Source organism: Rhinolophus ferrumequinum, chromosome 11, assembly GCF_004115265.2.
Source record: "Rhinolophus ferrumequinum isolate MPI-CBG mRhiFer1 chromosome 11, mRhiFer1_v1.p, whole genome shotgun sequence".
In the NCBI taxonomy this organism is placed as follows: domain Eukaryota; kingdom Metazoa; phylum Chordata; class Mammalia; order Chiroptera; family Rhinolophidae; genus Rhinolophus; species Rhinolophus ferrumequinum.
This window is the reverse complement of record NC_046294.1, coordinates 39,647,628-39,674,125: the sequence shown is the minus strand read 5'-3', so window position 1 is coordinate 39,674,125 and position 26,498 is coordinate 39,647,628. Positions and strand designations below refer to the sequence as shown.

The window sequence follows — 26,498 nt, the reverse complement described above, 5'->3', positions numbered from 1 at the left end:
TGTGGGCTGTAGTCTGTCCTCTCCTTTCTAGACCCTGAATGCCAGGCTAAAGCATTTGGACTTTGTCCTGTAGGCAGTGGGAAACCCTTGAAATTATTTTGGGCAAAGAAATGAAATGGCGGGAGTGACATGTTAGGAACGTTCGTCTGATATCTGTCTGGACAAGAGGCATGGGCTCCGTTCAAAGGCAGCAGCAGCAGTCCAGGCAGGAGGTCATTTGGTTAGCAGGAGTTAAAAATGACAGCAAAGGACCAATAGAAGAGATGTTGCAAAGGTAAAACCATAGGATTTGTGGTCTTCTTAGCCTTCAAAGACAGGAGCCAAAGAAGATGAAAATGTAAACTTGGTAGTTCCCAGCGGTACCATTGACAGAAGTGTGAATATGGAGGGTGGAGAAAGGGGGTTGATGAGTCTGGTTTTAGAAACTTTGAATTCGAGCTTACAGTGGTTCATCCACAGGAAATGTCCGGTAGATAACTGGAAATTCAGGGCTGAAGCCAGGATTGAGAAGGATAGGTCGGGAGATATAGAACAGAAGCCATAGGATTAAATAAGTTCTCCCGTGATGAGCAGAGGGCTGAGCCTTGGGGGTTGTTCATAACTCTGGGATGGAAAGAAGACGGTGGAAGTGAACCAGAGGCCAAGGAGGAGAGAGTCCCAGGAAGGACCAGGGAGAAGGGACCTGTAGGAAAGCTGCCAAATGTGTGACAAAGTGGTTACAGATGGCCTTGAGAAATGTGATATCAGGAGAGGAGCAAGGGGAGGAAGGCAGGTTGCACAGGGTCAGATACAAATAAGGAATAAAGAATCAGAGGCATTAGTAAAATAGAGCACTCATAGAGAGTTTGAGTGGTAAGAGAAGGGAGATACATAAGATTTATGCATTTGCATGTCAAAATAACCTTTTCTTTAGCTTTGAGGCAGGAAAAGCATGCTATGACTAGTTCTCATTTCCTTCTCTGGAACCAAGCTGTGTTTGGAAGTTTGTGTGTGCATTGGGCTTGCGATTGTGTTTTTATGCTCCCTTTGAGGTGTGGTGTTCACAGCTATGCTACAACTTGTACCAGGGAATCCAGCCCATGTTTGGACTCTTGCCACGAGACAAGAAGTGATCTGTTGGGGAAATAGTTGCATTTGCCTAAGTTGGAGGACCAAGTCATTCAACTAGATAGCAATGTATGCTCTGAGCATTTCGAGTGCCCATTCTTTGCTTTGAATTCCAAGTAGTTTTTGATTGGTTTGTGTGACGATAGCAGTTAAAAGATAGAGTAATGAAAGCAATGGGTGTAACTGGATTAGAGCCACCATTTATTGAACATTCACTATGGACTAGGTACAGTGCTGAGTGCGCTATAGCTATCGTTTTATTTAATCTTTGCAACAACCTCTGACACCGGAAGTAGTATTCCCATTTCAGCAATAAGGAAATCAAATCATAAAAAGGTTGAGTAACCTGCCCAAGGTTACAGGGGATCTGAATCCAGCTCTATCTGATGCCTGGTTTATGCTGCTCCCTGTGTTCTCCCATCTAAGCTTGGAATTTCCCCTCCCACTTACAAAGAAAGACAAGAGACAAATTGAGCTCTTCCAGTTAACTATTCAGAGACTCTAGTGGGTGTTTCCACTTCCTAGGAGTCTACTAAAAGGGTAGAAGAAGTGTGAGATCTGTGGAAGAGGCTAAGACCAAACTTCAAACACTTTAACTGTTTCCCCAGATAAAATTTTCTTTTAGTTAGAGAAGCTGGCAGCCTTGGGATTGGAAAGGAAATATCGCTAGAAGGCATGACAGTCAGATTCCAGTTCTAGCTCTTTATAATCTACTTTCTGTATTTCTCTCTGCTCACCTCCAACGTCACGCTCTGAGGGCAGGGTCCTATTTTATTTACCTCCATGCCCCCATCCTCTACATGGTATTGGGCAAGTAGTGTGTGCTCTCTAAATATTTGTTGCTTCTAATGAGCCAGGCTGCTTGGAGCAAGGTGCTTAACCTCTGTGTGCCAGGTGCTGCTCTCGGCACTGTGGCTATAGAGGTGACACAGGACCAGTGCTCTGTCCTCGTCCTAGCAGGGGAGGTAGACAGCACAGATGTATGATGTGCAGTAATGTAGGGTCAGGCAGGCGTGATCATGCTCTGAAGTCAAGTGAGAGAAAGCGGCGGCGGTGATGGGGCTGACAGTTCAGTAGGGTCATCAGGAAGTCCTCACCAACAGGGGAAGCGAGGCGCGAGGCTGTTGGGGGAAAAAGTCATAATGGTGCTTGTTGAGATGACTACAGATATGTCAGCTGAGTCATCCATGCTTCGTTGTAGTTCTTTAGCTTGGCTATGGTTGCTCCCCCCAGCAAGGGCTCCCCCTTCAGACCTCATGTCTCTGGCCGTGCTGAGCTCACCCCGACTCCTTGGTCGTGCTCACTCTCCTCTCCTGGCCTGCCCTCTCCTGGTTCTCCTCCAGCCTCGAAGACTCGGCCTCCGCAGTCTGCTCTGCCAGGTTTCTTTATCCTTAGCTTAATAACATGTTGCTCGGTCCCTTTCACGTCACCCCAAGTATTTTCCCAGGGTGAACTCATCCACTGCTCACCTCTCTCCGGGAGTCACCCACATCTACAGATGCAGCCCAGAACCTCCTCGCACCCCTCACTACCAGCTGGTGCCCCACAGGCACCTTCCAGTCATCCCTCACCTGGTGCCAGGTGTGTCCCTCAGTGTGTGGCCTCCTTGGGCCGGACTGCAGCCCCTCAGTTCTACTACAGGAGTCATTCTTGGCTCTGTCCTCTTCCCTCAACTGTCACCGGCCGCCAGTTCGCGTGTCTTGAAGAGCCCATCTTCCTAATTTGTCACTTCAGCCCTTTCTTCTCCCCCTGCACTCCTCCATTTACGGACTCATCATCTGGATTTTTTTTAACATCCCCTTCATTGGGCTTCCCGTGTCCATCTTTGTTCTCCGTCATTCCACCCCCACACGCCCATCGGCCTGATGTTTCTAACTCACACATCTGATCATGGCTTTTTTCTGCTGGAAACTGTCTAAGGGCTCCTCAGTGCTCCTGGAATAATACCTAAGCGCCTTCAGTGGGCCTGCAGTCCTTTTCTCCTCTGGCCTTGGGCCACGTCCCTCCTTTCCCTTTTCCCTAACCCACATTTCTGTTTCAGCGCAGCCTTCCCACAGCCAGTACCTCTTGGTGCCTCTGCCGGTGCTGGGCCTTTTTCTGGGAATGGCTCACCTCTGTTCCCCATTTCGGTAAGTCAAGTTTCCAGTCTTCTGGAAACCTCCCTTCCCCACCCTGGACTTCTCTGTGACCTGGATATGACCTTCCTCTTGGCTCCCAGAGCACCCTGCATTTCTCTCTCTCCCAAAGCACTTATCAGCATAACTGTTGATTTACTTACTATCTGTTATGTTCAGTAACTGAGCTCCTTACGGGTGGAGAACACACACACACACACACCACACACACAATCTCTGTGTTCTTGTGTCAGCACAGTGCACCTGGCTCAGTGTTTGTTGAAAGAGTGAAGATAGCAAGATCTGTTTGTGTAGCCAAACAGCAGATTTACAACATGATCGAGTGTATTTGAAATTGGAGGTTCATTGGCCATGGAGCTTGGTCGGGCCACCCTCTTCTCAGTTTTGAGCGTGGCATAGGCTGTTTGGGCTTCGGTTTGTGGCTGCCTGTTGTGTTTCCCAGCATACTTACACCTCGTGAATAGAACGTCTCTGTATTCTTCACTTCTGACTTTTTTTTTTTTTAATTCCTGTTGTTGATGGGATAGTAATAGCAATTCAAAAGGAAAAATAATCCATCAAGAAATGCTCAGGAATGAGGTCCACCCAGATTCATCCTGGATGAATCCCAAATTTTCTAAATTAGCCAAAATAATGATTCTTGCCAACTGCTGACACTTCTCCCTCCTCCCCCTCCCCAGTCCAGCTGAAAATTCTTTTCTGGCTGGGGGATGAGGATGGCTACTGGTCCTTCGTGGAGGTGCCCAAGGGCATCTGTATCTTCATTTGGAACCTTGTAAAGTCCCCAGTAATACTCTGGCTCTGGCTCAGGGATGCCAGGTCAGTGTCTAGATGCCCCGTGGGGACTGGCACAGTGCATCTAGGGGATAGCCAGCAGGTTTCATGTGGGGCCTTTAGCCTGATGGCTCGTTGCATCTTCTTCACTTCCTAGTTCTGCCACAGAACCGGGAAATTGTGCTAAGAAAGCAGCTTTTATTTGGAGCTTCGTGGTAATCTGGGCAGGCTTCCTAGAAGAAGAAGTGCTGCTTAACATAGAGGTGTCCTGCTGACGAGGGGCTCCACTGGGCACTTGGGACTGCTTTCCTTGCCTGGAAATGCTTAAGATGCTCCTTTCCCTTTCACGGGACTTTCCATAAACCATTCCCTCAGCATGGAAGCGTTTTCCTTCTGGTTTGCCTAGTTCGTGCATATTCACCTTTCAGTTATCAGCTGATTTGCTTCTTGTTGGGAAGCCTTCTCCACTCCTGATACGATCTTGTCATCACCATGACCGTTGTCCTTAGTGATTGCTCACTATGTGGCCAGCTCTGTCGGAGCGTTGGGTGGGGAACCACTTAATATTTGGGCCTTCATAGGTGTTGGCTGAGGTAAGTGTTGTCATTATTTCCCCAGAGATACCATTCGAGGAGACCGAGGCCCACATGAACGAAGGACGTGGGAGCAGGGGTTTGCCCGCAGTGCCCGACTGGGTTGGTTGGCTCTTACCCATTCTTCTGGACTCCACACGTCCCTCTGCCATGCATTCTAGCAGCCCATCCTCCCACTCATTCACAGCACTCATCACAGAGGCCACTTGACATTTATTCGCGTGGTTATAGATGACTGAATATTTGTCCCCCACCCTGGGCAGCTCCCGTGAACCCCAGGATGGCAGGAGCCTGCTCTCTACGTGGGTGCTTCACAGAGCTGACTGGCAGCCGGCCTGACTACCCAGAGAGCCACTCGCTCGCTGTTCCTCCTTGCCCCTTGCATCATGGGAGTCTGCATAAAAGGGGCTCTCCAGGGTCCCCCACGTTTTAGCCTGCGCCCTCACCTCCTGTTTCCGTGTCAGAACCAGCTGTGCTGAGGAAGCACCTGTGCCTTGGCAGGGTCTATTCTCCTCACTGCCTTAGTCCTTTTCTCTACCTTGCAAACCCCACCTCATCGCTTTGTAAGGAAGTTCCCTCTTTTCTCCTCCCAGGACGGAGCCAGCGCCCCTCCTCTGCTCTCTGGACTGGCGCACAGTCTGGGGATGGCTCTCACCACCAGGAGTTGTCATGACCTGTGGGCCTGCCCCCCTCGTGTTTCCGGAGCCCCTCAGGACTGGCCCTGACAGTACCTTGTACAGTCAGGGCTGAGGGGCCTACAGAATTGAGTAAAGGAGAACAGAAGTTCCTACCTTAAAAGCTGGTCCATGATGCAGTTTGTGTGTGCGTGTGCCTGTGCTGGTGTGTATGGGTGTGTATGTGTGTTGCTTGATGTTTTACATGCATAATTCATCCTTGTACACATGAGAAACTATGTCTGTCTGTCTCAGGGGTCTAATGTGGGGCTTTGAATAATAGATGTTTCATAGCTGTTAGATAAATCTTTTCTCCCAAGCTGAAGGTAACCCCCTTTCCCCTGTCCCCCACCTTGGTACTTCTTCGGGACCCTCTTCCCAGACCCTAGTCAGATCACAGTGATGTGAGAACCCTCTCTACACTCCAGCAGGCTGGGCAGGTGACTGGCTGCTCTGCTTAGGCCGGCAGCAGGGAAGCCCCGTCCCCCAGGGACACTTCCCCGGGCCTCCAGGGCCCTCTAGGGCCAGGATGGCTGAGCTCCGAGTGACTCATTGTTTTTGAGTGGGCAAAATAAAAATAAAAATGTGGCTTCTGACCAAGTGGGGAAAATGGGCATGGGGGCGGAGCGGGAAGGACGTTAGCCACGCCTTCGGGACATCTGCCAGCCGCAAACTGAGCTTGGCTTGAAGTGCAGATGGCCTCCAGGACAAGGACGCCTTTGAAAGGCACTGGTCACACTCATCTCCGTGGGACCAGAACCTGCTTCAGAATGTCAGTTCTGTGCCTGCTAGAGGTGTGACTTAAAGCAGACCACCCAAGGTCTCTAAGCCTCAGTTTCCTGACCTGTAAAATGGGATGGTGATATAATAATAGTTGTCACCTTCATGAGGTTTTTCTAAGGGTGAAATGAAAATGTGCCTAGTTCTATACCGGACATGTAGAAAACAGCAAATATCTGTTATCATTATTGTTCTAAAAAAGTAATACTGTGAATAATAACTGTAAGAAGACTTTGGACAAGACACAAAGTCTAAAATGCACAGTTACAGGCTGTGAGGAGTAAGTGAGATGGCGTGTAAGAAAAGCACTTTGTGAATTGCAAATCGTATGCAGTATTATTATTAGCACAAATACATCTGTTATTGTTTTGGCTTTGGAAAAAAAAGGAGCACAGTGTTATAAGGTTGAGTCTAAGTTCGTTGTTGTTGTTGTTTTGGAGAGAGATTTGTCAGATCGGCCTTTATTGGGATCTTGCACAGAAGTGCTGGGTGACCGCCATTGGTGATCCCCAGTGCCCAACGCCTGAATGCCACCTGGCAGGGAGGAGCATTTCTGTAGTCGCTGTTAGTATTTTAAATGTTTTGTGATAAACATGTAATGCATAGCAGTGTAGTAAGTTCTCGTAGGTTCACTGGCAGTAAATTGTGGGAATGAAATTACCTCTAGACCAGAGAAATTCTCACTTTCAGAATTCCATGTCTAGTATAACTGAATAAATTTAAACAGTTTGTTCAGAATTGGATCTAGACAACTACCACTGTTTTTTCAATGTTAGAAATATTTTCTTAATATCAACTGCCGACTCTCTTGTGTTCATCTCCATCCCATACTATGTCCCTGCCTCCTCCCAGCCTTCCACAAATAAAATTGAACAAAAATTACCCTTTTAAAAACATGTAGATACTTTTAAGCAGAGGATAAAGACTCTCTTCTCCCTGGCTGCATCTAGCCTGCAGGTGTACTTTAGTCAGTGGCTCTTACGCTGTTTTAAAACTTTTTAATCTGTGGCTAACATTTAAAAGTTGGTAGGTATTGTCTAGAAATCTGGATTTCCAACTCTTGATGAACACTTGAAGGTCTGGCAGCGCTGGGTCCATCTCCCCTCCCTGCAGCGCTGAGCGGTCGCCCCCTCCTAGGGACTCAGTGCTAGGTTGCCCGGCCCCCCCCAGCTGCTGCACCTTTACCTGGCCTGTAGGTGACTGATTCTGTAGTCTCTGCTACACATAACCGCATCGCTTAGGTACTGTGCATCCACTTAGAGTTATTTTCATTAGCAACTTTGATCATGGATAGGAAAGTTACTTCACTTGCTAAGTTGTCATTTTTATGGAAACCCACGTAGCTATAATGTGTTCTGGAGGCTCTTTTGGGTTTAGTTAAGTCCCCGTCTCTCCTCCCTGTGGGAGTTTCTCAGTAACAATTTTTAAGAAGTCTTCAGCAAGACTTATAAGTCAACATAAAATGTTGGCTACTGCAGGATATAAAATTTGATTGCCTGTATTTAAGGGAGGTTGAAAACAAGTGAATTGCTTTAATTCAGTAATTTATGATGTTGTAAGTTTGAACAGTTAAAGACACTTAGTCCTTTCTATTAGCCATCTCACTGAAATGGCTGTAATTTGGCAGAATCTTTATTGAAATAGCTGAGGAGTTCGAGGTTGTCAGTTCTGAACACCGTCCTCATCCTAGTTTTTCCTTAGGCAAGTCCTTATCCCCTTCCCGCCAGTGAGCACACAGGGGACTGGTGTGGAGAGATGGGAGAGGAGGGGCTGCATCCCACAGTCGTTACTTTAGGGGAGTCCTTGCAAACAGTGGAATTTTAAAAAATTATTATTCTATGAGCTTTCATTTTATTTTTTTGTTTTTGTGATTATGAAAGAGTGTATACTTGTAACAAATTCAGACAACACTGAAGTGCATTAATATAAAGGAGGAAAGTCTTCTCTGCCCCTCCCTGCCCACGCACACGCACCATCACTCCCTACCTTCCCCCAAAATACACACTTTTGAGACTTCACTGGGTATAGTGCTGGACTTTTCCATTTGCTTGTGTCCCCCCCACCCCAACCTCTTTTGTCTTCACCCCCAATACTCATTTTTATTGTTGTTTTGTAAAAATGGAATCCCTCTGTGCATACTGTTCTGCAGCTTTCCTTTTTATAGCCAACTTCCAATTATTACGGTTATCTCTTCAAGTTGATATGTACAGATAACTGTGCCTTATTATTTCTAACAGTTGTACTCCATGGTGTGGATGCATGTTAATTTTATTGACTCATTCCTGTATTGGCAGACATACAGGTTGTTTCTGATCTTTTGCCATTGCAACCATTGCTGCTGTGGAAATTGTTGCACACACTGGTGAACTTTTGCATAAGATATTCTGTGATGTAGATACCCAGAATGTGGGACTTTTGGCTTGACCACTTAACATTTGAATCAATATTGCCTAATTGCCCTCCAAAAAGGCTGTACCGATTCATGTTCCTCTTACGAGTATCCCATTATACCTCCAATAATCTAGTTTTTGCTTAAACATGTATAAGAAAAGTAAACTTTAAAAACTCACAAATGTGCCATCAAAATGACACATTTGTCTTAGAAAAGCATTCAAAATACCTAAGTCTATAGATTTAATTAAATGATTTTCATACCTTGATTTTGGTGATGGTTATCATCCTGTAAGGTGACAAAAAAATGTTCTCCAACTACTGTAACCAATTTAATTTGAAATATTTATCTAGGGATTGCAGTTGTGCCCAACGAGTGAGTAGCCTTTGGAAGGCCAAATCATGGCTCCCTTTTCCAGGCTCTCCCAGGGCTGCCTGGTCCTGCCCACCAAGGCTGGATCAGCATTTAAATGGGCTGCAGCAGGGAATGCCGGGCCTTAGGCTGAGAGACTGGGGAGGGGGCGGTGGCAGGTGATGGAGTGAGGCTCCTGAGGATCCCTGAACCCCCTCCTTACATCTAAATACCAGGCTCTCCCCACGTGTATTTTCTCATAGTCTCCCTATAACCTCCCTGTGAGGCAGGCACTCCCTTCTCCCCTCTATTTATATCTGGGGCACTTGGGCTCAAAGAAGGCCTGACTTACTGAGTGTCACACAGCTGGTAAATGACAGTGCATTGGACACTGGCCTTCTGATTCCAGAGGTACTGGAGTCTGACTCCTGTGAGGCTTTTGCGTGCAGCACACCAGTAATGGACGTTTCCTTTACTGAGCTGGGGGTGGAGAAAGGAAAGGGAAGTAACATTCCCAACTTCCTGTGGCCACTTGTGTCCGCCGCTTTCTCCTCGGAGTGCTGACATTTATGGTCATGTTGGAGAACATTTCTTTAACATTCGGGAGGATCTGTGAATTCTTGATGCGGGGCCGGAACTGATCACACCTGTTTAAGAACTGCAGATCCAGAATATATAACATCTCCTCCTTGAAAAGGACACGGCTCGGGAGATGGTCAGCTTACCACCTGCTTAGAGTGTGTGAAATTTTGTATTCCGTCTTTTGGAGCTGGGGCCAATTCATGCAAGTTAAGACTTTGGTGTTTATTCTGTAGGCAGTGCAAATCTAGTGCAGGACCTGAGTTGCCAGGTCTTGGTGGCCATCCCTAAACTGGCAAGCCCAGACCTTTCTCTCGAGTGCCCAGCTTACGTACTCACTGCCCACTCAACGCCTACACTTCAATATTTAATGGGCATCACTCACAACACAACTAAATAAAAGTCTTGATTTTTTTTTTCTTAAAAGGAAAAAAAAGGCAAACATAAACCCTGTTCCTCCCCAGTCTCCCCATATTATGTGGCACTACCACTTACCTGGTTGGCCAGGCCCAAAATGTAGGCGTCATTTCTGATCCTGTTCTTTCCCTCACTCGTCACATCATTTGTTTGCAATTCTTGACAGCTGTTCCGTCAGAGTGTATCTTGAAAGCCATGACACCTCTCTACCCTCGTCCAGATGTTCCCCCATCTCTCAGCAGGTCCCGTTGCTTCCATTCTGGCCCCACTGCTATCAGTCTGCCACACAGTCAGGCAGTGACCTCTTAAAAAGTAAACAAGATCATGTCACTCCCCTGCTCAAAACTCTCTGATGGCTTCCCAGCATCCCTGCCATAAAATCTAAACACCTTGCCGTGTCCTATTTCTCTGGCCTCATCTCTTCACACTCTTCACTTGGCTCACTCCGTTCCAGCCACTTTGTCTTTCCTGCAGTTCCTCTTTGTTGCCTCGGGGCCTTTGCACTTGCTGTTCTCTGCCTGGATCACTCTTCCCCCACATCTTTGCTTGGTTCACCTGATTCACTCTGTTCTGGTCTCTGTTCAAGTGGTCTCTCCCGGTCAAAAAAAGCACTGTCCTACCCTCCCCTTTACCCCATCACTCTGTCCTCTTACCCCCGCTTTATTTTTCTTCATCAGCACTCATCACTACCTGACTTTACATTATATATTTATGTGTCTTCTTTATTGTTTGACTTACCCCACTACACTGTAAATCTATGAGGATGGGTCCTTTTCTTATCTGTTTCATTTCCCACTCTATCTCCAGAGCCTAAAACAGAGCCTGGCACACAGTAGGTAATCATCACACATTCGATGGGTGAATGAAAAAAAATGAATGAATTCATGCAAGTTAAGGCTTTGGTGTTTATTCTGTAGGCAGTGCAAATCTAGTAGACATCTTTCAGGAGGTGAGTGACGTGGTCAGCACTTTTATTTTAGAAAGCCAGCTGGTGGCAGTATGGGGGCTGGACTGGAGGAGGAGGCAGCAGAACTAGTTAGCGGCAGTTAAAATGGGCCAGGAAATTGATTCTGAGCCCTGTGTAGAGCTGTGGGGATGGAGAAGAGGGGACTGATGACAGGATATGAAGACCTTTGACTATCTTTGGTTCCTACTGGGAGAACTTGACATCGTGATTCCTTTATAAGAAAAGCAGGAAAGGACAGGCTGGTCTGGGGAGAGCCTGGCGACACTCCTTGATGTTTTTCTCCCCAAGCAAATGTCAGCCCCCGGGATGCACGTCTTATGCAGCGGTGCTGGCTCTCTGCCGAGCGACTCGGCTGCTCAATCTTCAGTAAGCAAGTAGTGAGGATGGTGGTATCAGTGAGTCTGAGTCTCCTTCCTGCAAACGGCCCCTTGATCTTACACACTGCAAGGCACACTGCTTCATTGGCTCATTGATTCTTTCTTGCGATGGGTACATTTCTCCATATTTCACTCCAAACGAGACTTGCTCTAACAAAGTCTCCTTTTTTAAGATTGCCTAGGCTCTGCCCAAGTCCCAGGCCAGGCTTACTGATGACTAGGGGGTCCAGCATCTCTCTTACCACAAACATGCACAGGAACTCTTGTCGTCCCGCAGGTATCAGGGAGTCAGAATGACAGTGGGCACACATTCCTAGCCGAGGCATAGCCGTGTGGTCTGGTACTGCCCCTTAACTTTCTTCTTCAGCTTGAATTATTCCTTCCTCCAAAAGTCCCCAATCCCCTCCAAGTTTCAATGAAAAGCCTTTAAGCTCTGAGTAACCACATTCTTACCTGTCCTGCTGAGGTGTTCCTTCTCTGTCCCTTACCAAGAGTAAGCCATCCCAGGCCTTGGTCCAAAGTTCCTCATCCTGTTTGTCACGCCCTGTGAAATGAAATGCTGTACCATCTGTACAGCCAGATGCCCACCTCCCACATTTCCCTCTCTCTTCCAAAGGGCCAGATGTCACCGGAATAACATTAACAGCTACACTGTAGAGCTTCCTGTGTGCCAGGTACTGTGCTAAGTACTTCTAGCTAATCCTTACCACCCTGCAGGGGTGAGTTTCATTACCCTGTTTGCAGATGAGGAAGCTGAGGCTTGGCAGTGCAGTGGAGCTTAGTAGTCAAGAGCATGGACTTGGAGTCAAACCTGGGTTTGAATCCCAATTAGCTGTGGACCTTGGACATGCTAACTCAATCCTTTTAACCTTTTTCCAGATCTAGCAAATGGAGATAAGATCGAGAGGGTTCATAGGGTTGCCGTGAAAATGAAATAAAATAACGTGTTATTTCATAAGTACGTAAGGGCGTATTTGCCATATGCTAGACTTTGTGCTGTCAGTCAATCATAGCTCGTCATGGACACTGTAGTAATTTGTCATCCCCCATCCTGAGGCAACACGGCTGTTCTGTGGGTGGAGCCACGTAGCGGTGCCTGGCTCCAAAGCCCAGGCTCTTTCTTCTGTGCCACACTGTTGCTCCCAAATTCATCTTGCCTAAGACTTTCTGATTCCTAAGTTTGCTCTCTTGGTCTTTCCTGGTTATGCCATTTGTTCCTATAACAAATACTCGTAAGCCTGACATTGTTCATGAGACATTTTCCTGGAAGGCTACCCAGGGATCCAGGCTGAGAAATTCAGATCCAGAAGGTTAGGTTATGTGCTCTTTTCTCATCCTGCCGCTTCTCATTCACAACCATGAGGGTTTTATGTTTCTGTAGGATGTTGTATTCAAAGGTTTTGGGGCCCTCCTGGTAGCATTTGGAAATGCCTGTTTTACTGATATTATTTGCCATTTTCATTTCTTTCCCGTACCTGAGGTGTGTATACACACTAGAACTGGTCCTGTACATTTTGATGAGACCAACCTGCTGACTTGTGCATACATTCAAACCATAGCCTGCATCTAGCAGACAGACTGGAGAGATATTTTGGGGGTCCCAAATGCCAGACTATTAGGAATTTCATTGTGATACATAGGTTATAAAGGTGCGTAAGCTTAGCTTCAGCAGAGTTTAGAGCTCTAAATTCAGGCAAATGTAAATCTCTACTTTTCAATTTAAAATTTTTTGAAATTTCAATCTTAAAAAGTATGCTTCCCCCCTCCCTTTTAAAAAAATTTTTAGTTTTCATGATATGGGACTGTGAGAAGGCAAATTCCAAGCACCTTCACTTGCCAGTCTTCTACCTTGTTTGTAGACCTCTCCTCGGAACCTTTCCAGCAAACCATGGAGTAACCCTTCTGTTTCTAATAGCAACAGGAGCCTGGGTGTCACTGCCGACGGCCTCCCCCTTCCCCGCCTGCCTTTGGGGCCCCACAAAAAGACAGGAATGGACCTTCCATAAAGGAGGGCCCCGATTTTTCCTTCCTCCTGCTCTGGCTATAGTTCCAGTTCCCTCTGCACGTGGCACTTGGATTTGTGGCACAGGTGCCAAATCCGTCAGATATTAGATCATTTCATCTAAAGTTCTTTCTGATGTATAGTTTTGCCTCTAAAGTTTTTCTTCTTTGCTTTTCCTAAATTATAAAAGCAACAGATGCTCACTTGAAAGCCAAGATTAGAACTCTTCACGCCTGGTTTGGAATTTCAGCTCCATCCACTCGTTCGATGTGTGGGCCTGGGAAAAACACGCACCTTCTCTGAGCCTTGATTTTCTCATTGTACAGGAGAGTTCATGATTTCATCTCATAATGTGGCCGTGAGAATCGAGGGAGATTGGTACAGAGAATGCTCTTCTAGAGGTTTGGCATGGATTTGTTGCATCAGCGACTATTTATTGAGCACCCATGAGCCAGTCACTGTTCTAGTTGTTCTGGAGACAGTTGAGAACAAGACAGGGGGGTTGTCTTTGTTCTTGGGAAGCTCGCATGCTAATCAGAGAAGACACAAAGAAACAAAGTCGTTTCAGAAATGAAGAAATTAGACTCCACAGGTGGTGTGTGAGTCGTAGGAAGGGCCTCTTTACATTGGGCGGCCAGAGGGACCTCTCTGAGGGAGGCTCCATGCTTTGTGACTAGCAGGTCCCAAAGACATTCCTGCTTTTAACAGTTCTGCCACTCTAAGTCTAGGTGCCAATTTGGGGTTTGGAAAATCTGACCACATAGCACGTATCAGTCAGTTCTTGTTTGGGTGATACTTGTTCATGAATTAGCTCCCCTTTCAGAGTTTGAGCTCCCCGGCTAGGAACACGTCCCAGGGCCTTTTGAAGGCCCCTTGGTGAGCGTGGGTTAGCAGTCCTCTCGGAGCATTTACCCGGTCGAGCTGACACTGAATGAACAGCGTCTGTGTTGGGAGGGAGGATGATTAGTTTCTAGCCAGAGCCCATTTTGTTCCAGTGCTGCTTTGTGTATTCCGGTTTCTAAGGAGCTGGAAGTAATTTCTCTCTCAGTGAGACTGTGGCACACTGCAATCTCCTAATTTTCCGCATGCAGTTTTTTAAGGAAATGCTGGGCAGCCAGGGCGGTCCCAACTTGTGCACTGGCATTTGAGCCACAGAGCAGTAAGATCAACACTGATGCGGACTGCATCAGTGTATGGATGTTTAAATGACCATTTCAGCTTGCTGCATTGGACAACAGTGACCCAAACCCATGAATGAAGGAAGCCATTGAGCAGAAGGACAGGCTGCCACTGACTCACCTGTCACATCCACAGCTGACCTACTTTTGTTTGACCTTGATTTGTTCAGGGCAACTAAAGACACTGTTGGGAATGCACTTCTGTCCAACTTAAGTCCAACATGTGACGGCCCAGGATCTCACACACACACGACCCAGGCAGATGGATGCACGGATGGGTGGTTAGTTTTTCACTTACCTCTGAATTGTAATTCGATCACAAGGAAAGGGCTTAATTTCAAGAACATGGAGCAATTATTTGAGACTAGATACGATGCCAAAGCATCAGGTCTTGATTCCCTTGCTACAGGGCAGCTTAATCAGGAAATGGCCTAGATGGCGGCCTTTCAAGTAGGCCCTTGCAGTAGCTTGGCAACTGGCACAGGGTCATAATTGGAAGAATTTGGCTCAGTGTCTGTGGGTGTTTACAGTGCACTATAGGGCAGGGCTTCTTTTATTTATAGAATATTGTGAGCAACAAACAGCAGAAGGCTGAAAAGCCACTAAATCTCGATTTATTTTTAACAAATTCCATTTTCCCCTCATCCCAGAAGGAGAACTGAGTTATTAAAAAACAGTAAAAAATACATCATCGCAGAGCATGCCATATCTAATTATGGAGTTGCCATCGTCGGCCTGCAGCCACACATTTTAAGGGCTTTGTAAATCAACCATCCATTCAATCTGTGAACTTATATGACTCCTATTCTTCATTTAGCTGTACAGCGAAATTATTGGCAAGTGAGTGCTGATCAGAAAAAGTTCTACACTGACTAAATTAGGAGATGGAAGATATAAATATAGAATAGCATGCTTACGTTCCCAAAGGGAGATGAAATCATTTTTCATTGTCCATTATACTTAGCTGTACAAGCGTACATAGCATAGCACTAAATAACCCTTTGAGGGTTCTTCACTTGTCGCTATGCGGCTCAGTGCCGCTCAGTGGAGCTATATTGTGATAGCTCAGTGAGTGCAACCCTGAGTGATCATTACCTGCCTGGTCGTGAAACGACAGGAATCCAGTGCTTTTGGCCTGTGTTCGCGTAGTGTCTTAGAGCTCAACGAGACTTCAGAGACCCTCTCGTTCAAGGACATCTTACCACAGGAGGGGAGGTGGAGGGCCAGAGAGGACAGTGACTGTCGCAGGCCCCCGTAGCGAGTCAGGGCAATGCTGGCCTAGGGCTGTGGTCTCTGCTTTTTCTCTGACAGTGCCCTGCTGTGCTAGTCAGTTAAACAGGTCTGATTTCTGCCCTTCAGCGTTCACAGTCTCAGACAGTCATCAAGACAGTCAAATAATGACCATATGTGTACAACAAACCGGCTAGTTGAAGAGAGAAGATGGCGAGAGTGAGAAATTTGGAAATCTGTGTATCTGGATGCCAAGGAAAAGATAAAATCAGTTGCTCTCTGACCCACTTTATAGATGCTGTAAAGTTTGTTATGGAAAGAGATGCAGCACATTTGCCAAGTGTTGGGGGAGGGAAGGTTTGGTGCCGCGAATGGGTGCCCCTGAAGGTCAATATTGCCATTTGGGAGGGTCCCTGGAAGCGGACCATTGGGGACATATGATGGGAATACCACAGGGAGTGACGCACTGGGCCAGGCCAGAGACGTGTGAGTTCTGTGGAACGCTCTGCCCCATCTGGGGGTAGCATGTGGGTGCCATCCCCAGACCCCTGGCCCCAGGCAGAAGGATAATAACTGATCGTGGCCGGCTTTTTTCTGACCCTCAGAATCCTGTGGGCAGCATTCCGGGCAGCCAATACCAATGGACTGGAGCTGGCACAGAAGCTGGAACCTGTCTCTCTCTTGCCTGGGCTCATGCCTGGGCCAGAGTGGGCTCTCGGTGTTAGTTCTCTAAATGACTGGGAGCGGGCAGAGGGAGTGAGAGAAACCTTCATGAGGAAGGATGGACTGTGAAAGCTTCTGGAAAAGTCGCCTCTTGGCAATGCTGGAGACTGATGTCTTTAGAGGATGTGAGGAGACCAGGACAGGGGGTGACCTGGCCTAAATTCAGGCTATTAGAGTTAGCACGGAGAAGAGCAAACAGGAAAGGAGAGCTGATGTGGAGGGAAGTCGTGGAAGTTGGCTATGACAGCCGACTGGATGGCGAAGGGCAGTCACATGCTGGACGTGAGGAGGCTCATGGTGGAGGGAGGACGCAGGGCTGCCGGGTCAGCAGCTCAGGAGCCCAGGTGGTTCAGACTGCGGCCTTTGGGTTATCGAGTACATTCTCCCTGAGAAGAGCTGGTCAGCCTTCCTGGCCACCCCCGACAGTGGTTAAACGTGTTGTGAGGCGTTTCCAGGTGGCAAAGAAAAATCAGTACGTAGAATGTCTTCGATGTTATCTCCGTAATTTTTTTTCTTAATCTTTTGATACCTTAGCTACTTACCTGCTTTTCAGGTCTCAGAGTTCAGAATATATAAATTAGAAGTTTCTAATACTTGGAAAATAGCTAAGGAGCTTTTAGTTTGAGAATTTTATATTTTTTTCTCGGATTCTGTGTTTGTATTGTAGTTTTAATAAAGTCTAATAATATTCCCCCCCCTTCCTCCACCTCTTTCCCCCCACTCCAGTTCAAGCCGTTGTTTCTCAGTCTAGTTGTGTAGGACACAGCTCCCTGGCCCATGCTGGTGTGATGAGCCTTGTGCTCCCCCCGGCGGAGGCAGTCGGTTGCTGGTTGTCGGTGGGCCGCTCACAGCAGCTCACGGCAGCTCTCGCCGGCTGCCGGCCGCTCTGGCAGCACAGCAGCCTGTGGCAGCACACGGCAGCACACGGCAGCCCACGCCGACCTCCGGCTGCCCACGGCAGCCCAGCTCCAGGGAGAGCCGTTGTTCACAATCTTAGCTGTAGAAGGCGCAGCTCACTGGCCCATGTGGGAATCGAACCAGAGACCTCGGTGTTAGGAGCACAGCGCTCCAACCACCTGAGCCACCAGGCCAGCCCTAATAATATTTTTTGTTGATAAAAGTTTCTAGTTTTAAAAACATTTTTCATTTTTATAGCTTATAAAGGTAATAATATTTCATGATGGAGGATACCTCCTGAGTATCCCACCTCTGAGTCAGCTTTCAAAGAGCAGATTCTCCCCGTTCTCTCTCCTGTTCCTACTCCTGGCCATTTCCCCATGACCCCTCTATCTTTTCCTGTGTGCGGCTGGACCCAGGAGACCAAGCACCCAGGTTAGGGGATTGGGTCAGTAAAAGGTTCAGTGGTAAGAATATTGAAACCTTCCTGAGAGGAGGAGGTTTGGAAGTTGCCCATGAACTGAAAAGACCTCCAGTCTTCCTGTCCCAGGCATTGCCCATGGAGTTGGCTGACCCGCTCATATTGCATGTCCCCAGATAAGAGTGGCATTAGTGATTGATGCTGTTTTTAAACTCTCCGGAGTAAGAAAATGTTGGTAGTTTGTTGCCGGAGCCCTGTCATTTCACACTTTCTCTGAATCATTTTGCCAGGCACCCAGCAGGCGTTCAAGAAACGCATTTGGTTCATTGAGCCACTGCTGGTCATAGCCACCATCGCTGCCACCACCACCAAAGAGTGTTCTGAGAGCATTCAATGAAAGTCCTGAAGGTTGTGTATGTTAAGACTGGTCCAGAGTCCACCCTCCTTCCTTCAGGCTGGTCAGCCACACCCTGCCTATCAGCACTTATTTGCTCATGATCAGAATGATAGAACGGTCCAGCGAGCAGGGGCATCTGAGGTCGCTTCCTCTGTCCACACTCCTGTGCAGGAAAATCCTGTCTGTACCGGTCATGACAGGCAGCCCCACCCCACCCCACCCCCGCAGCACCCACACACCAGGCATCCTGCTCCCCCTTTGGGGATATGTCTGCCTGTTAGAAAATCCTTTATTCTAATTCAAATCTGCCTCTTGGCACCATTTCCTCATTGACATAGTTCTGCCCTTTGTAGCAACACAGAACAAAGGTCTGTAGGCATGGCATGATTCCACTTTCGAAGTTTGGAAGCAGAGCTCAAGGCCTCCTTCCCTTTCCCTTCCCTACCCGTTTTTATCTCCCTCCCCAGCGTTTCTGTTCTCCAGTGCCTTCAACCATTCTTTATGTGGCATGCAGTCAATGTTAACATTAATGATAGGACACATTAATTCAGTGCTTACCATGTGCCAGGCACTATTCTGAGCTCTTTATATGAATTGTTTTATTTACTACCCACCCTGTGAGGTAAATAATGTCAGTATCCTCATTTTACCAATAAGGAAACTGAGGAACGGAGATAAAATGTTGTCCAGAGTCGCACAGGTAAGCAGCAGAGTGGAGATTTGGACCCAGGCGGTCTGAATCCAGTTCCTATGCTGTTAGCTGTGGGGCTATAATATCTCATAACCTTAGCACTAAAAGTACGCCCGTGGTGCATTCGACTGGGGCTGGCCCAGCTCTGACTTATTGTGCAAGAAATCATTTGACAGGAGCCTGACTTGAACCATTTTCTACGAAACCTCTTTAGAGTTTGTTTTGACAGAACCAGCTGCAGGGCAGAGGCCTTTGCACTGTCGTCAACAGATGGGTTCATCCTAGTTCTGCCAAGCCCTGCAGGGGTTTAGAACCGGGTGACAAATATGGGTCTCAGTATTTGTTTTCCTGAAATTTGTAAATCAGGAAGGGTTTTTAAAGGTGCAGGTGAGGGAGGTGGTTGGGGCCAGTCCGACGTAGGCTGGAGTGTTGGCCCTGCCCCTCGCCAGCCATGTAACGAGGTGCCAGTCACTTGTGGTCTGTTTCCTTTTCTGTAAGATGGGAATAACAGTGTGTTTTCACAGGACGTTTTGAGCGATAAATGAGCAAAGGCGAATATGCCATGAAGTTGCAGTGACTGTTGCAGAGTGTTCCCCACAACAGATACCCCAAAGTTTGGTGACCAAGCCCTCTGTCCGCCCTTCCTGCTTTTGGAAGTGCACCCCAGCCCCTCAGCTGCCTGCTGCTGTCCTGTGGAGTGGGACGTGGGTCCGTGGAGGCCTGGGCCTTCCGGGGCAGGAACAGCCCCTGCCGTCACATTGGTCATCCTGCCCAGGCCCTGGCAGCCCAGGCCAGGCTCCCCCGGGAGTCTAGGGAAAGATGATCCGTGACTTCATCAAGAGTCTGCTTCATGTGCTCAGAGGTCTTTTTGGCCTAAGCACTGGCCACATGCTGGCTGAGCCAGGAGGGCTGAGTAGCTGGGGTTGACCCGTCATTCTCTGTCAGTTGCTTTTCGTAAAGCATGCCCAGTCACTGTTTCCTAGAGGTTCAAGCTGCATAGTGGGGCCTGGTCCCTGAGGTATGGGCCCAGAGACCTGGAGGCAGAGCAGTTCGAAGCAATAGAAAAAAGATTGAATAAAATCCAGTTCTGTCATTACCAAAAGTGGGGCCTTTAGCAGTTACCTTAGCTCCCTGCATGTAGTGTCTCTATCTGAAAATTGGGGATGATAATAGAAGTAGCACCTCAGGTTGATAGGTCTAGAGGAGAGCCTGTATGGGCAGAGCAGAAGGCACCCGCACAGTGTCTAGCAATTAGTAAATATTAGAATAATAAGTTCCTTTCTCTTTAACTATCTACTCCTTCTCCTTTTCTAGTCCTGACTGCTGTTGATTTTCTATAAGGCTTTGGGTAAATATCTTAACCTCTCTTGGCCCCTTCTCTCTTCATAGAAGAGTTGAACCACACTACTGGTTCTGAATAGGTACATAGCTCCCTCTATAGGACATCTTGGGAATGTGTGGGGTGATTTGGCTGTCACAATAATGGGGACAGGGCTTTCATTGGGGGGTAGCAGGGATGCTAGATGCAATAAAGACTGTCCAACATCGTATACAACTTCCTAAAGTGCAGTGGACATTCATGTAGGTGAAACCCTGTTGATGATTACCTGAGACTGAAATACGACTCCACTTTACACATAAACACAAATAATTTTTGCATGTTTTTAATATACAGTAAGTCCTCATTCAACATTGTCAGTAGGTTCTTGGAAACTGCCACCTTAAGCGAAATGACACATAACAAAACCAATTTTATCATAGGCCAATTTATATAAACAAATTGCCAGTTATAAAAACAAATTGCCAGTTATAAAAACAGTCATGGGGGTGTAAAATACAGCCTGGGGAATATAGTCAATAATACTGTGATAACTGTGTATGATGTTAGATGGGTACCAGAGTGATCACTTCATAAGTTATATAAATGTCTAATCACTATGTTGTACACCTGAAACAAATATAACATTGTATGTCAACTATAATTGAAGAACTTTTAAAAAGAGTTAAGTTCCGATGACATATTTCTGATCACAAAAGGATCACCAAACTTCTAAATAAAAACCAAAAACATTTCTAATATTAAACATGGAAATAAATGTAAGCTATATATACATTTCAGAAAGACTATTAAAAACAAGGAAGAGAATTATTTTCCAACCTGCTGATTCCAGTTCAAGGACACGGTGGCCAGAGCTCATCCCAGCAGCTCAGGGCACAAGGCAGGCACCCATTCTTGGACAGGACACCATTCTGTCACAGGCCACTCACATGCGTCCACACTGGCTCAGACTGGGATAGTGTAGACACTTCAGTTCACCTGACATGCGGTGCACATCTTTGGGATGTGGGAGGAAACCCAAGTACCTGGAGAAAACCCATGCAGACACAGGAGGAATGTGCAAACTCCACACAGACAGTGGCTCTAGCTGGGAATTGATTTTTCTTTTATTTCATCAACGTTATAACCAAATGACATTGAACGAAATGACATTATTCGAGGACATGCTGTATATGGAATTTTCCAGGAGCACAAACACCAATTATATGAGGTTTACCTTTTTAAGCACTTCATTATATCTTTCATTATGTCTTTTAGAGTTGCAGTGCCCGACATTTGTATATTGACATACATATTATCTTATGTTAACTAACTTTATTTCCTTCTAAGTATTACAGTTAGGGTATTATGTTGATTGTTTTTGAAATGATGAGTATTGGTAGGTTATATTATTTACAAATTTCAAGAGAGTAAAAGGAATGTTAAAAATATTTGTATTGAATCTCTGAATTTTCAATACTAGAAAAGGAGTGAGTATGTGTGTGTGTGTGTGTGAGTGTTAGCTTATAAATTCACTGGAGAAACCTTAATATAATTTTGAAATAAAAAGAAATGGTTCTATTTCTCTTAGATGTGTAATGGAAGTCAGAATTTTTAACTGCATCCATTGTCAGAAAATAAGGTGTTTTGATGTTTCCCCTATTCCTTTTAGCAAATACGTAATCTTAAAGAGCCTGAAACATAGTTTTCATTATCTTTTGTTTCATCTTTGCCATTTCTGTTTTTTTCACTCCTCCCACCTGTACATATATTTTTTTAACATTCATGTGTAGATTTTTACAGAAAGGAAAACCAGCCAGTCTCCCTGCTCTTTATCAAGCTTGTTTTGGTTGTTTTGTAGCCTCTGCCTACATAAATGAATGATGTGAATTTCATGAATTCCCTATTCATATGCTTTACTTATTTTTCCACGAAGGTGTCTGTCTTTTTATTGAGTTATCGGAGGTTTTATTTTGTTTTGTTTTATTTAATTCAGAAGGGATGATACTCCTTCACCTGTCACAGAGCTCTCTGGAGTAAAACAGAGCTGGTTTTGAACTCTGGCTTTCCCACTCCTGAGCGGAGGAATTTCAGGCAGTTTACGTGACTTCTCTGAGAATGAGTTACTCCTTCTTTGAGAACTGAATGAAACAACACTGACTGGCACAAAATAAAAGCCTGGCGTGTGGTTTCTGCTGCTACTGTTTTTATGTTGTTATTTTTGTTGTTACTCCTGCGCTGAATATTTTCTCAGAAAAAAATGTCTCAATTTCTGACACATACCGTTTCTCAGATCCTTAGACATGTAACACTTGCTGTAACCAAAGCTCAGGAAAACGAAACTGAAATCACCGAAGTAATTTTTTTTTATTTTAGTATCATTATTATTATTCGTCGTGTAGGAAAGAGACAGATGAAAGAAAACAAGCTGATTCCGTTCCAGTTAGAGGAGGAACTTGCAGGGTTATTCCTGGGGTCAGGGCACACTGAGCTGAACATCTTAGGTCTGGGGCACGGCTAGGAGGCCTGGAGACTCATCACAAGGTTACATCGTTTTCCTCAAACTCTGCTTGCCAGAGCAGGCAAGTGGGCAAGTTCATTTCAGGAAGGTTTCCAGTCGTTCAGAGTTGGAACAGAAAGGATCATCTGGTGTGCTGTGCTAAACACGCCGGCCATGTCCCCAGCACTTCTGGTTGATTCATGTCCTCGTTACCGGCTCTGGCATTCTTATAGTGTCGGCGGGATGGGCACAAGCCTGCCTGCCCTCCTGCTCCTCCTTGAGACAGTTTGGCTTTTCTTTGCTGAGTCACTGAAACAACAGCGACTGTGTGGCATCACGGCTATGGCGTTGGGCACATCTGTGTTCAGTCCCTGTTCCCCAGCTCCCGGCTGTGTGATCTTGAACAAGTTGTTGCACCTCTCTGAGCCTCAGTGCCATCTTCTACATGATGTTGCTAATAACGCCTTCCCTGAAAGGTCACGGTGAGGACAAAATGAGCTGTGAAAGGGCCAGGACTGCCCTTGGCACGTTTGATGCTCAGTCAGTGGGAGGTAGTCATTGCTCCAGAAAGATGTGTGGCAGGTAGACCCCAGCCGCCGTGTCGTCTGTGATGCAGCTTAGACATCTCACCGGCACTTGTCACTTAACGTGCCCCAGACCAGCCGTCCTGCCGTGCTCGGTGGATTCCTGCAGCCGTCACACAGGGCACACTGCGTGGCAAGTGGACTCAGGTTGGATTTTCTCCCGCAGTCGCCCCCCTGCTGGGGGCCTCCGTGCAGTTCACAGACTGGCCATCGCCCCTCACATCAGAAAGAAACGGGAAGTCCCATTGGCTCTTCCTTCAGAACGTACCGAGAATCAACTTCTCACCGCCGTACCAGGGCCACTCAGCCGGATGCCTCTTACACCTCATATCCGGTCAGTCGGCACAGCCTTCCTGAAAATACATCTAGAATTCAGCTGCTTCTCACCTCCTCCACTGCTGAAACCAGGGCTGAGCCGGATCATCTTTTCCCCAGATAATTGTGGTCTTTTCCATCCTGGCCTCCCTGGACTAGTACACCTTTGTCGCACCCCCCACGCACCCACACACATACACGTGCACACACACATACACACGGGTCCCCCCAACACACGCACATGCCCTTTCCCCCCAGAAAGCCCCCCCTCCCCGCAGCCTCTTCTCGACACTGCAGGCGGACGTAAACCCCAGGCAGGGTCGGTCACGGGTCCTCCGACATCCTTGGCCCTTGACGGGCTCCCCTCTGTCTGGAATGCTCCTTCCTTGACTTCTCCCCTCCTCACGCCCAGACTACCTCCATCGCCAGTGCACCTTCTGCCCTGTCTCTGACTTAGCACTGACTACCTCCCAGTATAATTTCCTGATTCGTCTCCTTTGCTCGCCTTCCTCGCCAGCATGTGTACCACACAAAAAAAGGAGCTCTGGCTCCCAGCCCCCAGCCCCAGCCCTGCTGTGTAGGACAGGGCCTGGCGCTTGGATGCCCTCGGTAAATATTTGCTAAAAGATTAATGAATGATTGTGGGCCAGCACACGAACAGTGTCTTCATTATTACAAAATTGTCCTGAATTGAAATTTGACTGCCATGTGCAATTTGTGGTGGAAATTTACTCAAATTACCAGTTCTTTCGCTGTAGAAATTACCTGGCATGTATGAGTGCTCAATAAATTGAGTTGGATGGATTGCGTTAGAGTGCTGGGGCCATGGTAGCCATCTGTGGCCTCTTTACCCATCAGCCAAAACCTGGTAGGTGGGACATAGGGTGCCTACCTCCCCGTGCCCCTAAAACCCTTAGCTGGGTGTCGCTGTGTCACCCCAGAGCCTCCGGTGCAGCCCAGCTCTGGGCAGCAGCTGTCAGCCTGCTGGCTTCCCCTTCTGTGGGCTCCGTCTCTGTTGGCAAATCAGGGTCCTTTGCTTTCACCATCTCATCTCCCTGGGCAACTCCAAAGTTCCGTTATCATCCATTGGCTTACCGTTCTCATTATCCTATCTCAGTTTTCTGTAGGAGGAGCTAGTTCTCTGGATTTCGGTTTCATTGACCATCAAATGAAGGGATTGGACTTTTAAAATACCACTTACCTTTCCAGTTCTTAGAAGTCTTCAGTGCTTTCTGTTGCAAAATGCTGACCTCTGGGAGGTTCTCCAGCCCCCCTGCCAGGCCCCTCTTCCAGCCTTTCTCTAGTCACCCTCTCTGACTCCTTCTTGGTCCCTGGGGCTCCTCAACTTTAAGTTCCTTCATGTCCACTTGCCCGTCACTCTCCCCCAACCCCACGCTTCTCGCTCAGCATTTCTGAGCTCCTTCATCCCAAGATGCCCAGTCTGAGTTTGCTTCTTTGACATCAGCACTTACCTTTCCACAGTCTTTGGCCCTTCTTTTTTAACCAGCATGAGGTCATCACTTCAGTAGCCACAGTTGACCTGATGAGCATTCTGAGTGATCTTCATATATCGAGCTCCTTCAGTCTGTGAGGAGGACTCCTCCCCCTTTTGCAAATGAAGAAACTGCTACTCCTAGAGGTCATGGAACTTACAGAGCTAGTAAGTGGCAGAGCTGGGACTTGAACCCCGGCTGTCTGGGTCCAGAGGCCCTGCACTGACCACCATCCTGTCCCACTTGTCTCCACACACCCGTCATCGTCTTGCCCTTTTGTCCACCCCCACCTGCCCCTCGATGTGGGGAGAATCCCAGCTCTTGCTCTGCTGCTGCTTGGAGAGGTACCCTGGTCTACCAGCTCTGCATAAACGCCCGCCTGCTGTGCGGCTCCCGAGAGGCTCTGCTGCTCTGTACAGACCACTGCCTGTGGCCCCGTCCAGGCCCGTGCTCAGGTCCCTCCCCACTTTGCAGTTGGCCTTGTTCTCTGCCATGGTGAAAAGGCGGAGGCCGCTCCGTGTGCGACCCCTGTGTCCCTTTCCTACGCTGCCTAGTATTCTCCCATTTCCTGTCCTCCTTTCAGCCTTCCCCATAATCTCCATGAAGGCCTATCCTTTTCCACTGAGTCCAGCCCTCCTTGGTGCTCTTCCTGCTGCCTGTCCCAGCTGCCTCCCAACCAGAAACTCAAAGCATCTTGCAGGCTGCCCTGTCTTTGACTCAGCTCTCCCTCACCTGGCGTCTTTCCCTTTACCACCAAGTAACAGCAGTGCATCCTTTTGTTTCCTTTAGAACAAGATGCAGATGTTTTCCAGAACTTTCTTCAACTTCAGGCAGTAAGTTTTTTGGTGGAAAGAATGTTCTTCCCCTGAGTCGTTAGGGCCAGGCTGTCTTCTCTTATTCTGTAGCACTAAAACAAGAAGATAGAAGAAAACAGGAGCCAGGCTGATATGTTTTTGGTGAATGAGCATGACTCATTGATCCTTCTTGGTGTGGGGAGGGAGGTGTGCCATCCGTGAAGGTAAGGGCACGTGGAGGCCAAGGGTCAGGAGGAGAGCTTTGCCCTCGGAGGCTGCCTCCCAGCGCTGACACGGCAGGACAGCTGGGACGTAGCAGATGCACAGCACACACGCCCCCACCCCCACCCGCACCAGACGTTGATCATCTGCTTTGTGTTGGACCCAGTGCTGGGCGCCAGGGTCCAGAGGAGAACGAGACCTGGACTCTGCTTGGGGAGAGGCAGCACCTGTGAGCTCCCGTGGCAGCTGCAGATTCCATTGTCGTCCTCCCAGTAACGCAGAGACACCTCCGGACTAGGCTCAAAGCAGAGTCCGAGGAGTGGGCTGCATGCACGTGGGTGGGTGCTGCAAACAAAGCGTGGGTGCTGAGAGGCAGAGGGCAGCGTGAGGCAGAGGTCATGTAACTGACAGAGCAGGTGCCCAGAGGCCACTCGTGGGTAAAAGTGGAATGGGGACCTGAGACCTCAGGCTGCTTCCAGAGGAGCCAAGAGGCCGATGAAGCCTAGGTACTTTCTAGCAAGGAAATCGGCAGGGTGGGAGGGGACAGGAGGGGGATCCTTAGTCCTGACTGGTTTTGCAGAACAGGT

The 26,498-nt window shown here is 47.6% G+C and overlaps 1 protein-coding gene across 5 annotated transcripts in view; it reads left to right on the top strand.

Annotated features, from left to right (window-relative positions):
* Positions 1-26,498, top strand: part of BMAL1 (basic helix-loop-helix ARNT like 1) — a 98,422-nt gene that overhangs the window by 29,444 nt on the left and 42,480 nt on the right. The window lies entirely within an intron of this gene.